The sequence below is a fragment of the Hyperoodon ampullatus genome, assembly GCF_949752795.1.
Source record: "Hyperoodon ampullatus genome assembly, chromosome: 9".
In the NCBI taxonomy this organism is placed as follows: Eukaryota; Metazoa; Chordata; class Mammalia; order Artiodactyla; family Ziphiidae; genus Hyperoodon; species Hyperoodon ampullatus.
Window position 1 is genome coordinate 90,634,577 of NC_136922.1, and position 23,600 is coordinate 90,658,176.

The window sequence follows — 23,600 nt, forward strand, 5'->3', positions numbered from 1 at the left end:
GAAAGTGGAGGAAGATAAAGATAGAAAGTGGAGGAAGATAAAGAAGACCCCCGTGTTACTAGTTTTGAGCTGGAGATACCTGTAAGAATGTGTGTGCATTTTCCTCTCTCTTCCCAACGCCACCCCACCTTTCCCCCACCCCCCCAACCCCAGCTCTGGCTTTGTGCTCTGAAAGGGCCTAGAAGCCATAACCTAGTAATAGTGAGCACACGTAGTTCCCTTGATCTTGTTTTCTAAATACTGTTCCACAGACCCAGGCATGTTTGGGAAAATCGTTGATTCCAGGTCGGAGGCAGATAAAGTATAAGGTGAGCTTAGAACATCTTGAGTCAGAAAAGAAAAAAATGCCCAAAGACTGGTGGGACACAAAAATTGGCTTCAAATGCCAAATCTGGGATTGAGATGAAAGAAAAGAATAACAATAATGGATTATAGAACATTTGTCTCATTCTGGTCAGGCGGTTGTGACAAAACACCCCAGACTGGGTGGCTTAAATAACAAACATTTCTCACAGTTCTGGAGGCTGGGAAGTCCAAGATCCAGGCACTGGCAGATTTAGTGTCTGATAAGAACCCTCTTTCTGGTGCTCAGAAAGATGCCTTCTCGCTGTGTCCTCACGTGGTAGAGCGGGAGGGGGCTCTGGTCTCTTCCTCTTACAAGGACCCTGTTCTCATCATGAAGGATCCACCCTCACGACCTCATCTAAATCTGCTCACCTCCCAAAGGCCCCACCTCCAAATACCATCACACCCGGGATTAGGCTTTTAACATTTGAACCTTAATTCGATATTTTAATTAAAAGTTACAAAGGATATTTTGGGGGCCTGAAAAATTTAAGGGTGAGGTGTCATTATGTCTGCAGCTCACATTAAAATGTTTGAGCCAACACAATTGCTCCTATATATTTAAAGAGACGCAGAAAGCAAGTATAGTAAATGTTATAATTGATGAGGAAAGAGTTAATAATGTACTATTCTTCCAGCTTTTCTGTAGGTTTGACATTTTCCAGAATAAAACCCCCCCAAATAAAGTGACAGGAGAAAAAAAATTGACAAAGAAGCAACTAAAACAACCTTGTATTAAGTACAGTCACTAAAACATGTTTTGCTATATGCAGTGACTGGATAAAGGTGCCTGGTTTCTATACTTTTTATTCTTGAAATCTCAGTTTTTGTTAGTAAAGGAAAAACTTCTTTAGTCTGTATTGTCAAGAAACAAGTTGTACACTCATTTTTTTCTACTAGGTCTAGTGCTACAGTTATATATCAGACAATTAGCTTCTCTGCTAATACAAGTCAAAAATAGGATTATGATTGCCATCACCTTGTAGCTGAACAAATAGAATTTCTCCTGATACAAAACCTTCTACTTTAATCTTTTAGTACTTTAGGATGGCATCCCTTTTTAATGCCACCGTTTGGCTCCTAAACTCTACTTAATCTCTGGGCCTCCGTTTCCTTTGATTTTAGCTCCCTGCAGCGGCTACCTCCCGTGTCCCTTGTGTCACTCAGCTCAGTGTCATCGCCCAGCTTGAATCCATGTGACCTCAAAGCAGCCATGATTTCTACTGCTGCTCCATGCTTCCTTCTACTAAGACTGCTGAGGGTCAATAGCCTGTAATGAATGCTTCTCCTTGCCCAGAGCAGAAGTCACATAGGTTCTGTTGGCACTAAAGATTGGCCTTTTATTTATGTTGTGGTTGACCACTTAAGCCTGAAGTCTATTCTTACTTTAAAAACAATGTTCACGAAAACGATCCTGTTTTCATGAAGGAAACTCTACCTTTTCAAGACAGCTTCATTTAATTCTCTGCAAAGCCAAGTTCTCAAAAACTTCAGCATAGACCAGAATGTGACATAAGCTTGTCTCCAAACAGCCAGTGCCTCATTTCCAGTCTGCAAAAAACAGATGCCATTTGACAGCAACTGCAGCCGAAGGAGCTATTTTTTTTTCTTTTTATAAACTTATTTATTTATTTTGGCTGTGTTGGGTCTTCGTTGCTGTGCGTGGGCTTTCTCTAGCTGCGGTGAGCGGGGGCTACACTTCGTTGCGGTGCGCGGGCTTCTCATTGCGATGGCTTCTTTGTTGCAGAGCACAGTCTCTAGGCGTGCGGGCTTCAGTAGTTGTGGGCCATGGGCTCTGGAGTGCAGGCTCAGTAGTTGTGGTGCATGGGCTTAGTTGCTCCGTGGCATGTGGGATCTTCCAGGACCAGGGCTCAAACCCGTGTCCCCTGCATTGGCAGGCGGATTCTTAACCACTGCGCCACCAGGGAAGTCCAGAAGGAGCTATTTTGCTGCAGAGAGTTTACTCAAGAATTTCTCTTGAATTCACTCTAGCCACACAGATACTGAAAAGGGCACATCCACCAACCACACTGTCCTTCATCCACTTGAGGGGAATCTTCATTTGATGTAATGCTGACCTAGGTGGGGATTAAGACACAACTGGAGTTTGTATCGGTCAAATTAATTGCATAAAAATCTACTCTTTTAGTGAGAAGACTCTTTGGAGTAGTTAAACCTGGACCTTGGAGCAGAGAGGGCCAAGACCATCACATAGTTACACACCCATGACTGAGACCAAATCCATTCTGACACTTATTCTATAGAACATTCACTAGAGTTCTCCTGGCAGCCACTAGCCATCGGTGTAGTAAAATACTAGTCGGTATTTCTGTTTCTGAAGCACCCCAGGATTCTGAATTGGATTGCAGGGAACATTATTTGTAGCTGGAATTCCAGGTACTCTCCTAAGAGTCTTGGTGTTTTATCTTTATTTTTAATCTTTATTTCCGCACCTAGACACTGGAGGTCAGTATTTATTCATAAATGCCTCTGGGTTTGACTGCAAACCTAGCTCTGGCTATTTACAAAAGGTCATGTCTAAAGAGTCCTGGAATTGATTGTGGGATTTCCTTCTCTGATTATGTAACTACAGAGCTCAGCCTAGGTAAACATAAAGTGTAAATATAAACATCGTGGATCCCCATGGGGTTGTAACCTGGGAAAGATGCAGACAGTTTTCCATCTAAAATACAAACTAATACCAAGTCCTTGTTGGTTTCTGGAGATTTGTCTGGCCACGTTGTTCCCATGGATGCACTCAGATGTTTGGCAGGACTTGGCCATCACCCTTGACCTTCCTTCTTCTGATTACTTATTGAGTCCTGCTGGTTCTCCTCATACCTTTCAAATTCACCTCCTCTCTGTCCCCATTGCTCAGGCCTTGAGTCACATCCTCATCTTTTCTCTCTTTAACATTTCAACAGTCTTCTAAACGATCTTCCTGCCTCTGCTTTTACTCTTCTCCAATCCTCTCCAAGATTTGTCAGGGTGACTTTTCACAAGGTCTACCACACAGAACTTCATGCAGACTTTCAGAGACACAAGCATTTTTTTTAAGGCTCTGCTTTTGCATTCATCTCCCCTCCATCGCCTGCCCCACTTTGCCTTCTTTTTATTTCCCGCCTAACATCTGCATATCCCTCAGAGCTCTTAGCCTCCCATGGATGCCTGTGATTTACCTGTGCTGGATCTCACCTGTTCCTTTGTCTTTTCACTGGCAGAAGAATTGAATGAATTCAAGTTCTGTGCCTCATGAAGCTGGGTGCTAGACAAGGTCATGCAAACGTACTCTTCAGAATCATTCCCCAGGGACTTCCCTGGTGGTCCAGTGGTTAAGAATCTGCCTTCCAATGCAGGGAATGTAGGTTTGATCCCTGGTAGAGGAACTAATATCCCACATGCTGCGGGGCAACTAAGGCTGCGTGCCGCAACTACTGAGCCTGTGCGCTCTGGAGCTCATGCACTACAACTAGAGAGAAGCCTGCCAGCGCACTCTGGAGCCCACATGCCACAATGAAGATCCCGCGTGCCGCAACTAAGACCCAACACAGCTAAATAAATAAATTCTTTAAAAAATTTTTTAAAAAGAATCCCCCAAACTTATCCCGCTTGAGCATTAAACTGTCCATTTTTTTGTAGATTTATTTTAAAATATTTCTTGTCTAGAGATATTTGATCTTAATCTGTACTGTGCTTTGTGGCTGTCTTCCCACTGTGTGAATCCATGGAAGCAAAGATGGAAACCCTGCTGCTGGTGGATAGGAAGGCAAGTGAGGCTGAGTAGTCCTTCATATCAGAGCATTTCTCCATAGGCAGCTGCTGTAATGGTGTGGAAACAGGTTATTTAATGAGTTGTGTTCTTCCTTTTATTCAAATTATAGAGTTAAATGTAGTAATATAAATAATTTGAAAATAACTAGAGAAAACTCTTTAATCCTACAATCCTGAGAACAATTTCATTTTTTTCTTTCTTATATGCATTTTCACATAGATATATTCTTAATTTATATTTGATTTTGTATGCTTTTCTTCATCATAAGCATTTCTCCATGATTCGTGGGCTTCAAACAATCTTATTATATGGATAAATACCATTCCATTATTTGGATAGAATTTAAATGTCCCAAAGGGAAACAATGAGATGCTTTCAATGTTCTGCTATAATAACTAATTCTGTTCATATAACTTCTCTCCAGGCCCTTCCTGACTGTTTATGAGGCCCAATACTATTTGTCCAAATATTTTAAAATATCAATCAAGCTAACATTTTATGTACCTTTACAAATATATCTTCATAACAAAAATAAACCTTGAATGAGGTGTGTATGTGTGTGTGTGTACACATGCATGTGTGTGTACACATGCATGCATGAGTGGGTGCTGAGGCAGAAAAAGGTGTTCAATAAACAGATAACAGATAATATCAGGATAGCTGAGAATAGTTATGAGCAATGAAGCATCATGATATGGGATTGGAGAAGTAGACAGAAGCCATACTGGGCCATGGTGGGATGTATGCAAGATATAGAAGGTCTTCTAAACAGAAGAGTGGTCCAATGGCCCAAGCCCTCACTACCACTGAAGAGCTTCAGCTACGTGAACACACTTTCTCCCCAAGGCAACATTTACATTCCACTATTGAGAAATATGATCCCTATAAGAATCATAAATCCTATATTATTTAAAGAGAGATTAAGGCTCCCAAATGTATGAATCATTGACAGAACTGAAGGGAGAAATGGACAGCAACATAATAATAGTAGGAGACTTTAATCCCTCCTTTCAGCTATGGATAGAACAGCCAGACAGAAGATCAATACGGAAACAGAGGGCTTGAACAACACAGTTAGACCAATTAGACTTAACAGATACATACAGAACACTCCACCCCAAACAGCAGAATACGTTCTTAACTGCACATGGAACATTCTCCATGATAGACCACATGTTAATCCAAAAAACAAGTCTTAACAAATTTAAGAAGTTGAAATCATGTAAAATATCTTCTTTGACCATATGGAATTGAACTAGAAATCAATAGCAGGAAGAAAACAGAAAAATCCATTAAAACGTGGAAATAAATAATTGACTCAAACAACCAGCAAGTCAAAGAAGAAATCACAAGGAAATTTAGAAGCTATCTGGAGATAAAATGAAAACACAACATACCAAAATGTATGGAATACAGTGAAAGCAGTAATAAGAAGAAAGTTTTAGTGGCAAACGCTTACTTTAAAAAGAAGAAATCTCAAATCAACAACCTAATTTTACATCTCAAGGAACTAGAAAAGAACAAACTAAACCAAAAGTTAGTAGAAAGAAGGGAATAAAAAAGATTAGAGCAGAGATAAATTGGGAATAGAAAACAATAGAAAAATCAAGAGCTTTTTGAAAAATTTTTATTGGAGTATACTTGATTTTAAATGTTGTGTTGGTTTCTGCCATACAGCAAAGTGAATCAGTTATACATACACATATATCCACTCTTTTTACGATTCTTTTCCCATATAGGTCACTAAAGAGTATTGAGAAGAGTTCCCTGTGCTATACAGTAAGTCCTTATTAGTTATCTACTTTATATATATGGTAGAGTGTATATGTCAATCCCAGTCTCCCAATTTATCCCTCCCCCACTTCCCCCATAGTAACCATAAGTTTGTTTTCTACATCTGTGACTCTTTCTGTTTTGTAAATAAATTCATTTGTACCATTTTTAGATTCCACATATAAGCGATATCATATGATATTTGTCACTCAGTATGACAATCTCTAGGTCCATCCATGTTGATGCAAATGACATTATTTCGTTCGTTTTTTATGGCTGAGTAATGTTCCATTATATATATGTGCCACTTCTTCTTTATCCATTCCTCTGTTGATGGACATTTAGGTTGCTTCCATGTCCTGGCTGTTGTAAATAGTGCTGCAATGAATATTAGGGTACATGTATCTTTTCAAATTATGTTTTTCTCTGGGTATATAAGAGCTGTTTTGGTTTTTTTTTGAAAAGACCAACAAAATTGAAAAACCCTTAGGTAGAATAACTAAGAAAAAAATGAGACTCAAATAACTAAAATTGGAAATGAAACGGGGGACATTGCAACTCAGAATGTCTCAGAAATAAAAAGGATTATAACAGAATACTGTGAACAATTATTTGCCAACAAATTGAATAACCTGGAAGAAAAGGATACATTCCTAGAAACATACAACTTACCAACACAGAATCATAAGAAATTAAAAAATCTGAAGAGACATATAACTAGTAAGGAGATTAAATCAATAATCAAAAGCCTCCCAACAAAGAAAAGTCCAGGACCAGATGCCTTCACTGGAGAACTCTACCAGACATTTAAAGAAGAATTAATACCGGGATTCCCTGGTGGCGCAGTGGTTGAGAGTCTGCCTGCCGATGCAGGGGACATGGGTTCGTGCCCCGGTCTGGGAAGATCCCACATGCCATGGAGCGGCTGGGCCCGTGAGCCATGGCCACTGAGCCTGCGCGTCCGGAGCCTGTGCTCCACAACGGGAGAGTCCACAACAGTGAGAGGCCTGCGTACCACAAAGAAAAAAAAAAAAGAATTAACACCAATTCTTCTTAAACTCTTACAAAGAATTTCAAATGAGGGAACACTCCAAATTCATTCTTTGAGGGCAGCATTACTCTGATATCAAAAAAGAAAAGCCACCCAAATTGGAAAGGAAGAAGTAAAATTATCTCTGTTCACAGATGACATGATCTTATATGTGGAAAACCCTAAAGATTCCACACAAAAAAAGGTTAAAATTAAGAAATTATTTCAACAAAGTTGCAGGATACAAAATCAACACAAAAATCACTTGTGTTTCTATACACTAATAATGACCAATCTGAAAAGGAAATTAAGAAAACAATCTCTGTTTACTGTAACATCAAAAACAATAAAATGCTTGGGAATAAATGTAACTAAGGAGAAGAAAGACTTGTGTACTGAATACTACAAAATATTGATAAAAGAAATCAAAGAAGATACAAATAAATGGAAAGTTATCAGTGCTCATGGATGGGAAGACAATGTTGTTAAAATGTTCATACTACCAAAAGAGATCTATAGGTTCAGTGCAATCTCTATCAAAATCCCAATGGCATTCTTTGCAGAAGTAGGAAAAAAAAATCTTAAAGCTGAATCTCATAGGACCCTCAATAGCTAAAACAATCTTGAAAAAGAAGAGCATATTTGGAGGCCTTGCACTTCCTGATTTCAAAACATACTACAAAGCAACAGTAATCAAGACCGTTGGGACTGGCAAAGAGACAGATGTTGAGACCAATGGAACAGAATAGAGAGTCCAGAAATAAGCCTTTACACACATGGCCAAATGATTTTTGATAATGGTGCCAAGACTACACAGTGGGGAAAAGGCAGTCTCTTCTCAAATGGCACTGGGAAAACTGGGTATCCACATGCAAAAGAATGAAGTCGGACACTTACACCATTTATAAAAATTAACTCAGAAATGGATTAAATAACCATAAGACATAAAACTATAAAGCTGGCCAAAGAATAAGGTTGTCCAACGAAGCTATTTTCATCCTTTTACAAACAAATATGGTGCCACATAAATTCATTGGGACACTGAGTGGAGCTAGTGAGCTTAGATTTTTTAAACAAAATTGAAGTGTTTGCTTTTCTAAATGGGAAAAAATGGAGTTTGCTTTCCTTCTTTTCTCAAACCATCTTCAATATTTGGGGAGTCCAGAGCTGGTGTATGAACGCCTAATTGGATTATATGAATGCATATCTAGGAGTAGGCAAACTAAACATTTTATTTGCAAAAAAATAAAACATTGTGTCTTCTTCAGCATAGGGTATTTAAAGCCATAGAGCCCCAGCCTTAGAAAACTATCAGTGTCAGGATCCTTAGTTAGTTAGAAACAGTAGAAACCACTCTAGCTAGTCTAAACAAAAAAGGAATTTATTAAAGGAGATCAGATGCCTCACAGACTCTTTGGGAAGGCCAGAGAGTTAAGCTTGGAAGGCCACTCAGCTGAGAATAATACACAAAGCACAATGTGGGACGGCTCCAGCAAGGACTCCAATGCCCCTGCCACTTGGATTCAAATACTGCAGCTCCCACCGATGATATTGGAACAGTATAGAGATTCCTTAAAAAATTGAAAATAAAATTACCATCAATTCTGCTGTTGTAGTGTGAGAGAAGCCATATACTATATGAAAATGAATGGGTGTGGCAGTGTTCCAGTAAAACTTCATTTACAATAAAAGGCAGTGGGCCTGATTTGATTCACAAACCAGAGTTTGCCAATCTCCACTCTAGAGCAACGTCACTGGTGGTCTTATTAGGGTGTGAATGTTCATAGATATTAACACCATTTTTAAAAGGTGAGAAACTTGCATGTCTTCACTGGGTGCTAGAAATTCTGCTGCTGTTATCCCAATTGGCAATGGTCTGGTAGATGGCAAAAATGGCCATACATTCTTCTCCTCCCTTATCCATCCATCCACGCTTTCTTACCATGGAACTTTGAATGCCCTCCCACCTAATTCTGAGCTCAGCCAATGGGATGTCAGGAAATGTGACATAAGCAGAGACTTGAAAAACATGTGCACAATGGAGCTTGTCTTCTCTTAAAACCCTGAGGCTGCCCATGAAGAAGTCCAAACTGACCTCCTGGATGATGAGATACACATGGCCCAGCCACTCCTGTTACCCAGACCTACAGCTTGACAAACAGCAGCCATGTGATTGAGCCCATCCTAGATTGCCCATCCACTAGCCAATTTGCCAGCTCAGTGTGAACACATGAGTGAGCCCAGCAATGATCAACTAAGCTGACCCAGACTACACAGTCCAGCCAAGCCACAAAGTCATAAGCTAAATAAATGGTTATTATTATAAGCCACTGTGTTTTAGGGTATCAGCAGCAAAAGCTATGTGCTATACATTTTTTTCACTTACCTTATCTCACTTTACTCTGCTCACAATAACCCAGTAATGCAGGAGGGGCAGGTATGTAATCCCCATACTGCAAGGGGGAGGAAATTGAGCTCCACAGAAGCTTAATGACCTGCCAAACATCAAATTGCTAATAAATAAAAATCTGGGTCTAGAATGGAAGTTACCTTGACCCCCTAGTCAAAATGTACGTATTGACTATATTATTTTGTTTGGGGCAAAGCAAAAGAGAAATTATGGCTTCAGCTCAGCCAGTAGTCCTGCTAATATAGTCTTATCTCTTCCAATTACCATCTAAATTCTTAAAATTCAAAGGATGGTCCCTCTGTCAAAATCTGTTCTATCATTTACAAGCAATTATCAAAGTATCCAGACTTGGGTAGAGATACTTTCAGGTGATTGTAGGGAATAAGCAGACAAACATCTCCTATGAAAAGCATAATTTGGAGGAAATCAGTATCTCAATCTCTACAAGTCTCTGCTATGGTTTCTTGCTTGCTGTTAACTCTTACAGATGTCAGTGTAGGTAAACGTGCTCAGCACATTATAAGCAAAGATCCTAGGATGGAATCTTGGCTCAGTGGTAATACCAAGGCAAGTTCTTGGTCCTCAAGAAGCCTACTCTCTGTTAAGGAGCTTAACTCAAGTTTGTCATTAGCTATGGTTCTAGGAGGAATATGCATAATGTCATGAAGCAGCAACAATAAAATGCTGTTGGTGCTCATTTGCAGGTTCACAAAATGTTCATGAGGGTGATATCATTGACACTGAGCTTTAAGGATCACAACAGAAGGATGGGAAGCCGGAGGGGTGAATAAATTTCACAGGACTTGGAGACTGATTAGAAGGGATCTGAGTAAATGGGAAGACCCAGACAGACTAAGGCAGGTTTTAAACAGGAATGACCAGAATAACCTTAATTAATAAGGAACTGATTCATAAGTGTACCAATCTAGGATTTGCTAATGATAAGAAATCAATGAAATAGGTGTTAGTTTACAGTCTAAAGAAGAAGCGAAGGACTGGTTTAGGGAAACAGACAATCAGTTATTTTGAATATGTTGGGCTTAAGGTGTCAACAGATTATCTACATAGGCATGTCCTGTGACCAGTTAAAAACATAGCCCTGGACCACAAGAGAGAAGCCAAGGGGCTCAGCTTGGCTCAGCTGTGGTTCCTACGTTGTGGAGTTTTGTGAGAGTTAGATAGGATAACATATCTAAATGTCTAGCTTAGTGCTTAGCTGCAGAAGAAAGTTTAAATTATCATTCAGTCCCTAGAATAAACAGCTTCTTTACCTGACTTCCTTCTTCTCCCTTGATGATGGGGGAGCCTAACTTTGGGTGTCTCCTTGGATCTGCCAAGACCACCTGAAAGGCCTTTACTAAGCACCCACCACCAAGAATGGTTTGTGAACTTCACAACTAAGAGTGCTTGTGAAGGTCTTGGCAAACGTTCCCTGTGAAGGCCTAGCTGGTAAATGCGGCCATCCTTGTGGGCCGTACGAACTCCCTCAAAACTACTCAATTCTGCTGTCGTAGTGTAAGAGCAGCCATGGACTATTTGAAAACGAAAGGGTGTGGCCGTGTTCCAATAACTTCTTTTTACAAAAACAGGCAGTGGGCCTGATTTGGTTCACTGGTCAGAGCTGGACAATCCCCACTTTGGAGCAATGTCTTTGGTGGCCTTATTAGGATGCGAATGTCCATAGATATTAATACCGTTTTTTAAAGATGAGAGACTTGCATATTTAGTGCACTCTAGTTTGAGGAGACTATCCCATACTCAGGCCCTGTTATTTAATGATTGCACCAGGAGGGAACACCTTATTAGACCGCTTTTGAGTGCGTGGACTGTCTTGTTGAAGAGCAAGCATCATCTCCTCCCACTAGCACCATGCCTAGCACATGACACGAGTGGCAGAAGCCACTAGATACCCACCTAAGACACAATCTCTCCTTGTATAATAAAACACTGCAGGTAGGGTCATAGCCAGCCAGCCAGAAACTACTTTTCCCAGCCTCCCTTGCAGCTTGAGTGGCCATGTTTCTAAGTTCTCACCAATGGAGTGTGAGCTAAAATGAAGAGTTCAGCTTCCCACCCTCACATCCTTAAAAGGAAATTGCTGCCCTGGACTTACTTTCTCTCCTCCCTTCCTTCAAGCTGGCACAAAAACATCCAGAGTCCTGGCTCTCACCATGTAAATGAGGACAGTGCTAGAGACCAGGGCTTCTCAAACCAAAGTGCATAAGCATCATCTGGATAGCTACCCACCAGCAAAAGAATGAAGTTAGACCTTTACCTAATACTATGTATAAAAATTAATTCAAAATGAATCAAAGACCTAAACATAAGACCTAAAACTATGAAACTCTTAGAAGAAAGCTTCATGACATTGAATTTGGCAATGATTTCTTCACATGACACCAAAGGCACAGTCAACAAAAGAAAAAAAATAGACAAATTAGACTTCTTGAAAATTAAAAATTTTTGTGTATCAAAACACAGTATCAGCAGAGTAAAAAGACAACCCACAGAGTGTGAAATAGTATTTACAAATCACCTATCTGATAAGGGATTAATATCCAGAATATATAGAGAACTCCTAAAACTCAACATAAAAAAACAACTCAATTCAAAAATAGACAAAGGACTTGAACAGACATTTCTCCAAAGACATACAAATGGCCAATAAGCACATGAAAAGATTCTCAACATCACTAATTATTAGGGAAATGCAAATCAAAGCTACAATGATATGCCACCTCACCCCCTTTAGGATGGCTACCATCAAAAACAAAAACAAAACAGAAAACTACATGCGTTAGTGAGGATGTAGGGAAACTGGAACTCTTGTACACTGTTGATGGGAATTTTACGTTCAGCAGCTGTCGAAAATGTTTAGGGATACAGCAGCTGTGGAAAACAGTATGGTGGTTTCTAAAAATTAAAAATAGGATTACAATTTGATTTAGCAATTCTACTTCTAAGTATATATCCCAAATAACTGAAAGTAAGCTCTTGAGATATTTGTACACTCATGTTCACAGAAGAATTATTTAAAATAGCTAAAACATGGAAGCAACCCACGTGTTCAGAAGAATGGATAAGCAAAATATGATATATACATACAATGCAGTATTCAGCCTTAAAGAGGAAAGAAATTCTAACATATGCTACATGGATAAACTTTGAAGATATTATGCTAAGTGACATAAGCTAATCACAAAAAGACAAGTGCTGTATGATTCCACTTATGTAAGATATTTAGAGTAGTCAATATCATAGAGACAGAAAGTAGAATGGTGCTTGCCAGGGGCTGGGGAAATGGGAAGTTATTGTTTAATGAGTACAGTTTCAATTTTACAAGATAAAAAGAATTCTGGAGGTGGCTGATGGTAATGGTAGTACGACATTATGAATGTATTTAATACCACTGAGCTATACACTTAAAAATGGCTAGAATCGTAAATCTATGTGTAATTTACCACAATAAAAAAATTTTTTTTTAAAGAAGTATTACCTAGAGAGTTTGGTAAAACACAGATTCCTGGGCGCAGCCACCAGACATACTGGTTCAAGAGCTCTGAATTGGGGCCGAAGAACTGAACTTTCTAACAGACTCTCAGGTGATGCTGATGCTGACCATCCCGGGACCATACTTTTTTAAAAAAAATAAATTTATTTATTTTTTATTTACTTTTATTTTTGGCTGCGTTGGATCTTTGTTGCTGAGCGAGGGTTTTCTCTAGTTGCAGCGAGCGTGGGCTACTCTTTGTGGCAGTGTGTAGGCTTCTCATTGCAGTGGCTTGTCTTGTTGTGGAGCACGGGCTCTAGGCACACGGGCTCTGGTAGTTGTGTCACGCAGGCTTCAGTAGTTGTGGTGCACGGACTTAGTGGCGCCGCGGCATGTGGGATCTTCCCGGACCAGGGCTCGAACCCATGTGGCCTGCATTGGCAGGCGGATTCTTAACCACTGCGCCACCAGGGGAGCTCTGGACCATACTTTGAATAGCACTGCGCTAGGGAAAAAGAGGTTAACCATAGTTAAGGAATTTGGATCACTAAATGATCTTATGTAACAGGGAGGAGAAAGAGAGAGAGAGAGAGAGAGAGAGAGAGAGAGAGGGAGGGAGGGGGGAGGGAGGGAGGGAGGGAGGGAGAGAGAAACTTTCTTAAGCCAGTGTCAGTGTAGTGCGTGCCTCTCTGTCATAATAGCTTAGCTTCTTTTCTCATTCAGTTGGTACTCAATTGTTTGTTGGATGATTGAATAAGTGAACCATTGTGCTTATGGGGGCAAAACACACAGATTGGTATGGAGTGCTTGGTTCTTCTGGGTCTACTCTCCTCTATTGCTATGTGTTAGTCCGAGGCGGATCCTAGTTACTGAAAGGACTAAAGTCAATAGCTGGCTGTGGGCAAGGGCAGCGGTGCTGCTCTGCACGGAGAAACTCCCGCTGCTCCCCAGCGCCAGCGCTCAGCTCCCAGAGCCGCTGATAGCGCTGCACACACAGGTCCTCCGTGCAGGGCCAGACAGCGGCAGCTCCCGTACGCCTCCAGCCGCAGTTCACTCTTTACCAACCATTCCCATATAGAGTTAAAGGACGAATTATCTCGCAGGGAATGCTGGGCGCACAGGCTTGCTGAGAGAGCTGGATTCCAAGTTCAGGAGACAAGAGACTGATGAGCAACATTAGACCAGGGAGGTGCTGCCTTGGTGGGAAAGAATGCTGGTTGTGACCACTTCCTTCTCTTTATTCTGCATTGAAGTTAAATGCTGGCCTTGCCTAAATCTCACGCTGAGACCTGGACCTCAGTAACTCCAAAACACACACCCTTTTCAGAAATTTGTAATTTCATCATTTCTTGACCAAATGACTCCAACCACAGAAAGGCACACATTTTCCATTGGGATTTATTCTGCTGCTCCCTTTTGGTGGGTATATTCTTTCCTGCTTGCTTTTAAAACCCCATTCATTATATGAAGTATAGGTTTTTTGAAACTGATTTTAAAGTAAACTGGTTATTAAATATCTATATCTTGTCTTTCTGTCTTTCTCACTCCACTTTATGGATTTGAGAACCAAGACACAGAACAGTCTATGGCTTAGAAAAGCTAAGTTCACTTTTTATTTGGCCCATGGACCACGATCTGAGCTTTGAAGTCTAAAGATCTAGGATTACCCACCCTCAGTATAGCCAGACCCTGATGCAAAAAGCCAGGAACCTCATTCCACAAGTACGGGCAATCCAAGACTTCCAGTTTCTGGTTGCAATTGAAGGCCAGTAAATTCAGAGAACAGGATGGAACTGTTTCTTGTACAGGCAAAACAATTTGTAATCATTAAGAAGCATGAAGCTAATGAAAAGCAATTAATCCAATGGCAAACATTGCCATAAATTTTATTCCCAAAGCGAACACATGATACAGGCACGATTCTTGATTTCAGATAAAGAAAAAAAAGGTGGCGCTATTATTAAATACAAAGTAAAACAACATGAAAAAAATGCCAGAAGATAGAAAGCATGCAAGCAGGAGCCCTGGGGTTGAGGGAGGGGAAAGCTCAGTAAAGGCGGGATGTGTGGGGAAGACAAGGGGAAAGAGGGCACTGCTGTGGGGCTGTACCAAGGGGAGTCAGTCTCCAGGCTGGTGATGCTGAGCTGCAAGGGACAGAGCCTGTCCTCCCCCAGGACGCCTGAGCCGGGGCCGCTGTGGGCTCCCGAGGAGCCACTCAACCTCCCCACCCCACCGTCCCCTTCCACAGGGAGTCAAGTGGGGCCCTCCCCTTATGGAGCAAGAAATAAAGAATGACTCCTCATTTCCTGGAACAGGGGAGTTGTCAGAGACAGGGGAAGGTTCAGATTTTTGGTGGAGTTGGACAAGGCGGGGGAATAGGGCACCCCAGCTACCTATATCTCTCTCCCCACCAGGCAGAATTCTGGCAAATATGCATGTGAGGGCTTTTGAGGTAGCCTGTGGTTGAAAAAAATCAACCAGGGATGCTTCAAGTTCTACTCAGATCCAGAGGACTAGGTAGGGATTTCTGCCTTTGAAAGATCAAAATAGCATTTGCTCTTCTAAGTCACCTTAAGGGTACCTCGAATGAGTACCTAATATGATCACAAGATCTTCCCAACCACTAAGAAAAAGTATCTTTCCTTTTTCCATCACACATGCCTGAAATTCCTTTAATAAGGGACCAAAAATCTTTATGAAATCATTAGAGATAAAAATTTTAAAGCAATTACCACAAGGAACAGAGCATACTGAAGACACCCATTCATAAGGAAATAGTAGTCAGTAAACTGAACCACAGGTAAAATTATTGGTGGTAGATTTCCCTCTGCTTTAACAGAGGAAAAGGGTGCTAAAGCAGAGGAAAGTATTATGTTGAAGAAAGACCTGGAAAACAAAGTTACTGACTAGCTGATTACAGTTAGCGTTGGTCTTGTTTATCTTCAGTTGGGGTGGAGGAGAGAAAACAGTACACTTTCAAGCTGGGTATGAAGATATCTTTGTCTCGGGCTGTTGGCAATAGATAGTGTTGTGTACGCTTTATGGAGATTTTCGTGCTTTCTTTCCTAATGCTTTTTAAAAAGCAGTATTTGAGCATTCCACAGAATGCTTGAGATATTTTATGTATGAGACAGTTGGTGGTACAGCATGGAGAGATGCAAAGGACCCCAAGATTTGGGTTTGACTCCAGGCTCTGCCACTAACTAGCTGAATGACCTGTGGTCACTTGCTTCATCTCTGAAACTTAATTGCCTTGGGCAGTGCTCTAGATTATGGTTTCCTTCTTTCTAAACCAGGACACTATGAAAGCAGAGCTGTCCCATTGGAAGTGGAGCCAGGGCCCCAGAACTCTCCCTACTCAACCCCCGCTTCCTCGCCTGGCCTGTGTGGTACCTCATCCGAACTTTGGGACAGTTTGAACTGCATTGGCCTAGATGATGGATAAAGTCTCCTTGAGTTCATCAAAAAGTAGCTTTTCCTGGAAGAACATTGCAGACAGGCTTTGAGAATCTGGCAGTCCTGTTTTAGAGCAAGGCACATACTCCATGAACCTTGTTCTGCTCAGGGATTGTGCATGGGAGCCAGAGGATCTCTATCTCTGTCTCTTTCTCTGTCTCTATCTCTATCTCTGTCTCTGTATTTATATCTCAGGGCCCCAATGTCCTATTTGTTGGCAATAAGCATTTATTGAACACTTACCCTTTGGGAAAACAAATTATTAAGCACTGGAGAGAAAAAGAAGTCACATAAAAAATGAGAAGCAATGAAACTGGTTTCTTATGTCTCCATGAAAATCAGTGGCACGTCACATACAGGAGAGAAGACCTGCAGATCCTTAGATGTTGGAGTTCAGTGAGAAAAAATTGTATTTGAGCAGAACTATTCTGGCAAAAAGATGTAAAGGGGATCAGAGCAGGGAAAACTCAAACAGGGAGACCCACCACCCAAGGCCTGGGTGTGATGAGGACCTGGGTGGGGAATGACAGCTCTCCCCTCTGAGAGCAGCTCCAAGCAATAGGACAAACTTGGTCTGGGGAAAGAAAATATGGAGACCTAGAGACTGGCACTAGGTTTGCTCTCAACTTGTCAACACAAGGCTCTAGGATGAGGGGTAGGGCCTGACAGTCTGTGAGTCCCACCCTGATCCATAAAGTCTCAGATGCTCTCCTTCAGCAGCCTTTGTGACCCTGAGGGGCCATAAGTCACGAGGCTTGCTTTCCTGTATTCCCTGCATACATTTTAACTGGTCCCCAGATCTTTCTAGACATTTTCCATGTTGATGGTTGAGTCATTAGAGCCATCCCCAATGGCTGAATGTACTACCTAGAAAAATTGTGCCATAGCAACTAGCACTTGTGTGGAAGTTATTCTGTGCAGGCCCTGCTTAACTGCTTTATATACATTAGTGAATGAAGAAGGTACTATCATCATTCTCATTTTATGGATAAGGAAACCCGGGCACAGAGTGGTTAAGTAAGTTGCTTAAGGTCACATAGCTGTAAGTGGTAGAGCTAGACTTCAAACCTAGGTGGTTTGGCTCTGGAGCCCATGTGTTAAACCACGACACTTCACTCTCTGTTATAAAACAAATAATAATAGCAGTGGCACAGTAATACCATATATGGGAACTTCTGGTCATTCTGAACAAGGAGAGTTTTGAGCCCTTAGGAGAGGTGCGATTAAACAAAGAGCAGGTGGTGGGGGGTCGTCAGAGTATCTCAGGGTACTAAGGGACCGTGGAGGATGTCACAGCTACTGTATACATGTATTGCTGCCACTGTATCTATTTCTCTCTAAAAATTAACAGCAACAAAGAAACAGGATCATTTGCAACTTTAAAAAGAAGCTAGCAGCTATAGGAATCTGGAAATAATATCCCCTTAACTCAAAGGACTGATGCATTGGTTTAAAAGGGGTTGACTTTAAAGCTGGTATGTGAGTTTACTGGGGCCATTGGCAGGGATGTTAACAATTTATGGAATGCATTTTTGGAAAGGATTAGGGGAAAAACATGTTGTGTCTTACAAACCCAGAGTTAGGAATACAGCTCTAAGGGGTGAGCCTTAAATATCAAGCTTTCAGTATGCATAGTTTTTAAGGGAATCGGTTTGCCTTCCCTCTTCTCTTTCTTTTCTTTTTCAGATCTTACCCAAAGGATCAAATTCAGGCCATACCGGATGTGCCCAAATCATTTCCATCTGACGCCCAGGACAGCCCAGGAGGCCTGGCCTTGAGGAGCAACCCCCAGTGAGTACTATTTATGAAGGGACCAAGATAGAACCACGTCAGTCGTTTCTGGTCAGGCTGGTCCCGGGCCCCGCCAGCATCGGCTCACTGCTATTCCTCTGTCGGCTGAGTTTTAGAAATAGGCTGCTGTTTACATTCTGGCCATGGACTGAAATAAGAAAAAAGAAGCTTTTCATTTCTATTCTAATTCCCTCCGTCTTTCTCCCTCCCCACTGTACAAATGACATGCTTCCCACCAAGTAGAGGTGATTTATAACAGATGGGTAAACTGAGGCACAGAGCGGTTGACTGATGTGTCCTGGCTCTGCTTGACTGTTGTATAACAAAGAAAGGCACACAGATTTCTCTGTCCAGAGCAAAATGCCTGGTCGCTAAGAGAGTGTTCAATCAAAAGGAAAACACCAGGCTTTTAAAAGAATCCCTTTGTTGCTATTTCTGAGAATGGTGCTTGGAGCCCACCTGCCTGGCCCCAGATTTTCACAGCTCCCTGAAACACAGAGAGCCTTTTAGTTCTGTTTTCACCTCCACAGTGACCAACATTATCAGACAAAATACACCTGGCAGGAAGGATTTCCAGCTGCTCTTGAAGGCAGCAGTGATTGCATCAAGGGCGGAGGTGGTTGGGCACGCTAGTATTTACCATTGAGGCAGTGTCCAAACTGAATGAGACGGAAGACGGGACTGGCAGCCTGCGGCAATGGGCCGGGTGTGCACAGAACCTCTGCTTCTGCTGGAAGAGAATCTGATGGGAGAGGCTTATTCTATTGCAGACAGTGGTCCTACCCCAGGAAGGACCCTTAGACAACCCTACATCCAGCCCTCTAAGTTGTTTTCATTTTTAAAGTCTGTATTTTTTTACAGCAGTTTTAGTTTCACAAAAAAATTGAAAGGAAGGTACAGGGCTTTTCCATATATACACCCCTACCCCAACACATGTATAGCCTCCCCCAAGATCAGCATTACTCACCAGAGTGGTACATTTGTTACCAAGGATGAACCTACAATGACACCCCATAATCATCCAAAGTCCATAGTTTACCTCAGGGTTCATTCTTGGTGTTGCATATTCTATGGATTTGGACAAACATATAGCGATATACATCCATCAGTATAATACCATACAGAGTATTTTTATTGCCCTAAAAATCCTCTAGACTCTGCCTACTCATCTCTCCTGCCCCTCCCTGACCCCTGGCAACCACTGATCTTTTTACTATCTCCATAGTTTTGTCTTTTCCAGAATTTCATAGAGTTGGATTCATACTGTATGTAGCTTTTTTCACTCAGTAATATGCATTTCAGTTTTCTCCATGTCCTCTCACGGCTTGATGGCTCATTTCTTTTTAGTGCCAAATAATATTAAATTGTCTGGATGTGTCACAGTTTATTTATCCATTTACCTACTAAAGGACATCTTTGTTGCTTCCAAGCTTTGGCAGTTATGAACAAAGCTGCTATAAACATCTAGGTGCAGGTTTTCGTGCAGACGTAAGTTTTCAGCTATTTTATTTTTATTTATTTATATATATATATATATATATATATATAAAAATATATTTATTTATTTTATTTATTTTTGGCTGCATTGGGTCTTCGTTGCTGCGTGTGGGCTTTCTCTACTTGTAGCAAGCAGAGGCTACTCTTTGTTGTGGTGTGCAGGCTTCTCATTGCAGTGGCTTCTCTTGTTGTGGAGCATGGGCTCTAGGCATGTGGGCTTCAGTAGTTGTGGCACACAGGCTCAATAGTTGTGGCTCATGAGCTCTAGAGCACAGGCTCAGTAGTTGTGGCGCATGGGCTTAGCTGCTCTGCGGCATGTGGGATCTTCCCGGAGCAGGGCTTGAACCTGTGTCCCCTGCATTGGCAGGTGGATTCTTAACCACTGCGCCACCAGGGAAGCCCTCAGCTATCTTAAGTAAATGCCAAGGAGTGCAACTGCTGGCTCGTAAGGTAAGAGTATATTTGGTTTTGTAAGAAACCACTAAACTGTCTTGCAAAGTGGCTGTACCCCACTGGTGCATTCCCACTAGCAATGTATGAGAGTTCCTGTATATGATGTGGAGCATATTTTCACATGCTTATTTTCCATCTATGTATCTTTGGTTAGATGTCTGTTAAGATCTTTGGCCCATTTTTAAATTGTTTCCTTGTTGATTTTTAAGAGTTCTATGTATTTTTGGATAACAGTCCTTTATCAGATGTGTCCTTTGTGAATATTTTCTCCAAATCTGTGGCTTGCCTTCTAAGTCTCTTGACATTGGATCCCCCAGAGCAGAACTTTTTAATTTTAATGAAGTCCAGCTTATCAATTATTTCTTTCATGAATTGTGCCTTTGATATTTTGTCTAAAAAGATATCACCATGCCCGAGATCATATAGGTATTCTCCCATGTTATTTTCCAGGAGTTTTATAGTTTTGTGTTTTAAATTTAGGTCTATGATCCATTTTGAATTAATTTTTGTGAAGGGATATAAAGTATGTGTCTGGATGCATTTATTTTGCATGTAGATGTCCAATTGTTCCAGAACTATTTGTTGAAGAAACTACCTTTGCTCCATTGTATTGCCTTTGCTTCTTTGTCAATGATCAGTTGACTATATTCAAAAGGATATATTTCTGGGCTTTCTATTCTATTCCATTGGTCTATCTGTCTATTCTTCCACCAATACCACACTATCTTGATTATTGTGGCTTTAAGTTTTCTTAAAGTCAGGTAGCATCAGTCCTACAACTTTGCTCTTCCATTCAATATTCTGTTGGCCATTCTGGATCATTTGCCTCTCCATATAAACTTCAAAATTAGTTTGTTGATCTCTGTAAAATAATTGCTGGAATTTTGACTGGGAGTGCATTGAATCTGTAGATCAAGTTGGGAAGAACTGACATCCTGACAATATTGAGTCTCTCTATCCATGAACATGGAGTCCATTTCCTTCATTTTTTAGGATGTTTGAAAAGGACTGTGAGAGAGGACATCTTTGCCTTGTACCTGATTTTAGGGGGAAAGCTTCAAGTTTCTCACCATTAAGTATAATGTTAGCTCTAAGAGTTTTGCAGATAGTTTTTAGCAAGTTAAGAAAGTTCCACTCTATTCCCAGTTTACTGAGAGGTATTTTTTTGAAGTGTATGCAAAAATGTTTAATGACTATATACAAAAACATGAAAATATAAATGATGAACTGGAAAAAATATTTATAATACATAAGACAGTCCAAGAATTAAAATACTCACTAACAAGATAGCTAAAGGAGGAGTTTTTGGAGATTTTTTTTCATTGAAATATAGTTGATTTACAGTATCATATAAGTTTCAGGTGTACAACATAGTGATTCACAATTTTAAAAGATTATACTCCATTTATAGTTATTATAAAAGATTAGCTATATTCTGTGTGCTGTACATTTACTGAGAGTTTCTGTCATGTGTGAGTGTTAGGTTTTGCCAAATTCTTTTTCTGCATCTATTGATATGATCACGTGATTTTTCTTTTTTAGTTTATTGATGTGATGCATTTTTTTAATATAAAATTCTAAATGCATGAAAAATGTTATTTTAAAGAATAAGATGTTTTCATCATCTAAATTACTTGTTCTTGCTACTTAAATCAAGACTTTACAGAGAGACTTCTGTATTTTGTATCACACAGAGCAATCTGCTCAGTACTGGTCACATTTCATTTTCTAGAAATCAAATAAATCACATCAGTAAGGATTTATGAGCACCATTTATGTACAAAACACAGTGCCTGACATCAAGAAAAATGCCAAGTAGCATATCCCTACAGTAGTGTTTAAAATTTCTACTTTGAAATCATTTTAGAAGTTCCAAAGGAGTTGCAAAGTTAGTGCATAAGGTTGCTGTGCTTCACCTGCTTTCCCTAATGATAACAGTATACATAACCTTAATAAATTATCAAAACTGGGAAACAACCCTCTAGCCTTACAGATGAAAATACGGAAGCTTGGGAAGGCTGGGTGACTTGCCCAGAGGCACACAGTGTGTGAGAAACTCTGGGGTCTCCCACAGGCACAACCCTCACCCCACTGGGGCAGGCAAAGAGTGACTGGCAATGTCAAGGTTTGCTTGAGTCCAACTTCTGACACTGATGAGCTGGGTGACTATGGACAAGTTTCTTAAACTCTCTAAGCATCAGTTTTCTCATCTGTAAAATGGAGATAATAATAGTACCTACCTTGAGGGGTTATTCTGGAGACAGAGAAAGTGTATGCAAAATGTTTGATACAATGTCTGACATATAACAAAAACCCAGTTTTATTGGATGCTTCCTCTGTTCCTGGCACTGTTCCACGTGCTTTGCATGTTAAAGTATTTGATCCTTACAACAAATCTAGAACACATCATCATCAGTTTACAAATGAGGAAAGTGAGGCACAAAGATGTCACAGACCTAGTGAGGGACAGAGCTGGGACTCAAAGTTAGACAGTCTGGATTGAGGGGTGTTGCTTCAACATCCCACAGTCAAGACTTAAGGAGCAGAACCGCCGCAGTTGCTGTTCCAGCACCTTGCCTCTCAGCTGGACCCATTGGCTGGCTGGACCAGCTTCTCTAAGCCATCTTACTTGTTCCACCTGCATGTAAACTTGAGGGCAGGCACTTATCATTTGCCCACCATAAGCCTAGTGGTTAATAAGCTACTGGGCTGACTTCACTAAACTCTGGGGCCTTGAAGGAGCTCAGCAATCATCCAGTCTGAGGATTCCTACCTTTCCATCACCAGAAACTCCTTTCATTATCTCCCCACTTTTCTCCACCTCTTGGGTCCCCTTTGTCTGAAGAGATTTTGCTATCAAAATCTTATATTTGTTAATTAGTTGAGCTATGTTTCCGTTTTTTAAAAATTAATCAAAGATATATACAATTAACAAATAGAGATATTGAGCAGCAAAGGATAACCAATGTCATCACACTGGTTTAAGAGAATTCTAGCCAAAAGCAAAAAAAATTTGACATTTTAATGAGCCTATGCAGTCTTAGCAGGCAGGGGTAGGACTTCAATGTGACTTCTAAAAATGCTGAAAATAGCTTGAGGACTCCTAAGGGTTTAGGAATCCCAGGGAATTAATCCAGTCCCAAAAGACTCTAAAGATTCCAGAAAATCCCCTACAAAATATAAATACGCTTTGTTATATGTGCTTTATGTTGGCCTAAATCCCCTTTTCCATATCTTAATCCCATTCTACCTTAAAGTTTGATATTTACATGGGAACCTCTAAAATTTAAGGGTATCCAATTGCATTAAAATATTTCTGTGCACATATGGTACCCAGGTGCATAATAAATGTAGAAATCATTATTTCAAAAATAGTGGCATGTTGTTTACTTTCTGGTCATTCAATCTGTCTACGTATCCACATATTTTCAGCCATTTTCCCTCTCCTATTCAGCCTTTAGTCCCATTTGCCATATTCCTTTCGTTGCTACTAAGTCTGAGGTCCAGTAAACAAGCATTATGTTAGTTAGGGTTCCCCACAGAAACAGAAGCAATAGTGTATATATATATATATATATATATA